The following is a 3861-nucleotide window of genomic DNA, read 5'->3' as shown; positions in this document are numbered from 1 at the left end:
GAATCAGCAACGCAGAGGTAAGAGTAATAGATCAATCAATCAATCAATATATATATATATATATATATATATATATATATATATATATATATATGTGTATGTCTATCTGTGCATATGTGTAGTTGTACCCGCTCACCGAGAGCATAATTCACTGGAAGCAAGAGATGATCGAAGTACCAAATTGATATTATGTCCTTCTCCGAGTGTTGCTATCTATGGACGTATTCCAATAACAGTTATGACTTCGAGTTTACAAGGTAAGTGGCAGTGTTATTAAAACCTCCCTTGTCTTCATTTGATCCAATTTCCTCTTCCAGTGGAAAATCAGCCACAGAATCATTTCCACTCCGGATGCAAAGTTGAGAGAGAGAGAGAGAGAGAGAGAGAAGAGAGAGAGAGAGAGAGAGAGAGAGAGATTGGTATTAAATCTGCATTGAGATATAAGATGTATTTTTGGAGAGAGAGAGAAGAGAGAGAGAGAGAGGAGAGAGAGAGAGAGATTGGTATTAAATCTGCCTGAGATATAAGATGGATTTTTAGTAACGACTTGGATAAATAGATGGTGTTTTTGAGAGAGAGAGAGAGGGACCGAGAGAGAGAGAGAGAGAGAGAGAGAGAGAGAGAGAGAGATTGGTATTAAATCTGCCTTGAGATATAAGATGGATTTTTGAGGAGAGAGGAGAGAGAGAGAGAGAGAGATTTTTTGAGGAGAGAGAGAGAGAGAGAGGAGATGAAAATCGCCTTGAGATAATAAGAAGGATTTTTGAGAGAGAGAGAGAGAGAGAGATTGATAGGAGAGAAGGAGAGAAAAGAAGAGAGAGGAGAAGAGAGGAGAGGATTAAAATAAATGCCTTGAGATATAAGAAGGATTTTTGAGAGAGAGAGAGAGAGAGAGAGAGAGAGAGAGAGAGAGAGAGAGAGAGAGAGAAGAGATTGGTATTAAATCTGCCTTTGCAGATATAAGAAGGATTTTTGGAGAAGAGAGAGAGAGAGAGAGAGAGAGAGATTGGTATTAAACCTGCCTTGAGATATAATATTTTTGGTGCCTTTTTTGGGAGCCGTATTCGAGATTTTTGAAGAGCCGGAGAGAGAGAGAGAGAGAGAGAGAGAGAGAGAGAGGAGAGAGAGAATTGGGGGTATTAAATCTGCCTTGAGATATAAGAATGGATTTTTGGAGAGAGAGAGAAGAGAGAGAGAGACCTTACAGACCTTACAGACCTTAACATTTCGTTTCGGGTTGCCCCAGGTCCCTCAGTGTGAGGCGCCTCTAATGTCTACCAGAGAGTTGCTAGTACATCTTCCGGTATATTTTGCATCTTCCAATCTTGGATGGTCTGGGATGCAGTTTAGATATTTGTCGAGCTTATTCTTAAACACATCTACGCTCACTCCTGAGATATTCCTCAGATGAGCTGGCAACGCATTGAATAGACGCTGCATTATCGATGCTGGTGCGTAGTGGATTAATGTCCTGTGTGCTTTCCTTATTTTTCCTGGTATAGTTTTGGGCACTATTAATCTACCTCTGCTTGCTCTTTCTGATATTTTTAGTTCCATGATATTTTCTGTTATTCCTTCTATCTGTTTCCATGCCTGAATTATCATGTAGCGTTCTCTTAATCCTTTCTAGACTATATAATTTTAAGGATTGTAGTCTTTCCCAGTAGTCTAGGTCCTTAACTTCTTCTATTCTAGCTGTAAAAGGACCTTTGTACACTCTCTATTTGTGCAATATCCTTTTGATAGTGTGGGTACCATATCATATTGCAATATTCAAGTGGACTACGAACATATGTTTTTTATAAAGCATAAATCCAATGTGTTCAGCTTTTCTTGTTTTGAAGTGCCGTAACAACATTCCCATTTTTTGCTTTACATTTTGCCAACAGAATGCTATTTGATCATTGCATAACATGTTCCTATTCATCATCACACCAAGGTCTTTAACTGCTTCCTTATTTGTGATTGTCTCATTATTAGGTCCCCTATATGCATATAGCTTTCCTTCTCTGTCTCCATAATTTATTGATTCAAATTTATCAGAGTTAAATACCATCCTATTTACCTCTGCCCAATCATATACTTTGTTAAGGTCTCTTTGTAGCGCGTTCCTATCTTCATCACAAGTATTTCTCTACTTATTCTAGTGTCATCAGCGAAACTACTCACTACCGAATCCTTAACATTACTGTCTATGTCTTCATTCATAATAACAAACAATATTGCAGCTAGCACCGTACCTTGTGGCACACCGGATATTACCTTGGTTTCATCCGATTTTCTCATCGTTTGCAATAACTATCTGTTTTTCTGTTGTGTAAAAATTCTTTTAACCATCTTCCTACTTTATCTACGATATTGTGTTTTCTAACAATTTTCTTTGCTAATATATTATGGTCTACTTTGTCAAAAGCTTTGCAAAGTCTAAATAACCACATCTGTTTTCATTTCCGCTTTTCATATTTTTGAATATGTTCTCACGGTGGACTAACAGTTGGGTTTGTGTACTTTTTCCGGGTACGATCGAAACCGTGTTGTCCTATATTAAACAAATTATTTTTTATTAAATGTTTCATAATATTTTTTCTCATTACCTTTCATACACTTTCATATATGTATGTTAGACTCACAGGCCTATAATTAACTTGCCTCTAGTCTTGGATCCACTTTTGAAAAGTAGGGGTGATATATGCTAATTGTGCTCATCATAAATCTTGCCTGTATCTACACTTTGTCTTAATAATATTGCAAGTGGCTTTGCGATAGAATGAACCACTTTCTTTAACAAAATAGCAGGGACTCCATCCGGCCCTGCAGCAGCTCCATTTTTAATTTCATTAATTGCCTGCACAATATCAGCTTCATTAATATCTATGTCAGCTAAATATTCACTATTTTCTTCCCTTACTTCTATATCATTATCTTCATTATCTATTCTAGGGGTGAATTCTCTCTTATATCGTTCTGCCAGTATGTTGCAAAAATTTCCTTTTTTTTTCATTCGTTAATCTCCCTTCAATTCTCAGAGGGCCTATTTCCTATTCTTCTTTTATTCATCTTCTTCGCATATGAGTATAATAGTTTTGGGGTTTTGCTTGATATTTAATAGGGTTTTTCTTCCAAGTCCCGTTTTTTCATTTTTCATTTGATGTATAATCTTTTGGTTCTGCATTTTCTATCTTACTTTTTAGTTCTATAACTTTCCATGCATTTTTTTCTTTTGCAAGCAAAACTTTTTTTTCCCAACTTTCTGATTTTCTGGAACAAGATCCTTCTGTCTCTTGGTATGCATGAATGATGTTTACTTTTCTTCTTCGGTATATATTTTTCCACTATTTTCTCCAATATTTTATATAATATCTCCGTATTTACCCTTATGTCATCACTTACGAAATGTTATCCCAATCTTTGTTTAATTCTTCATTAATTCTGACCATTTATATTTTACTGTAGAAGTTGTATTTTCCATATCCTTCCCACTTTTTCATTTCTTGCTTATCTCTATTTTCACTTGCTTTGGAATGAACTGTTAATTCTATGACATTATGGTCTGAAATACTCGCATTATAAACTATTATTTCTTTAACATAATTCATCTCGTTCACAAATACTAGGTCTAAAGTATTTTCCTTTCTTGTTGGCAGGTGATTTATTTGTTGAATGTTGTATTCTAGTAGCATATCTAATAGCTTTTCAAATTGCCTCTTATCTTCTGCACTACTATTACTCTCTTTTTTATATGTATAAGTACAACCACAATCTCCTATTCGTTCTTTCCATTCTACGAAAGGTAAAGTGAAGTCACCAGATAGGGAGAATAGTCCAGTCCTTGTGATTTCTACATATATCATCCAATTTTCA

This window comes from Macrobrachium nipponense, chromosome 14, assembly GCF_015104395.2.
Source record: "Macrobrachium nipponense isolate FS-2020 chromosome 14, ASM1510439v2, whole genome shotgun sequence".
In the NCBI taxonomy this organism is placed as follows: domain Eukaryota; kingdom Metazoa; phylum Arthropoda; class Malacostraca; order Decapoda; family Palaemonidae; genus Macrobrachium; species Macrobrachium nipponense.
The sequence above is the reverse complement of the archived record's forward strand: the minus strand, read 5'-3'. Positions refer to the sequence as shown.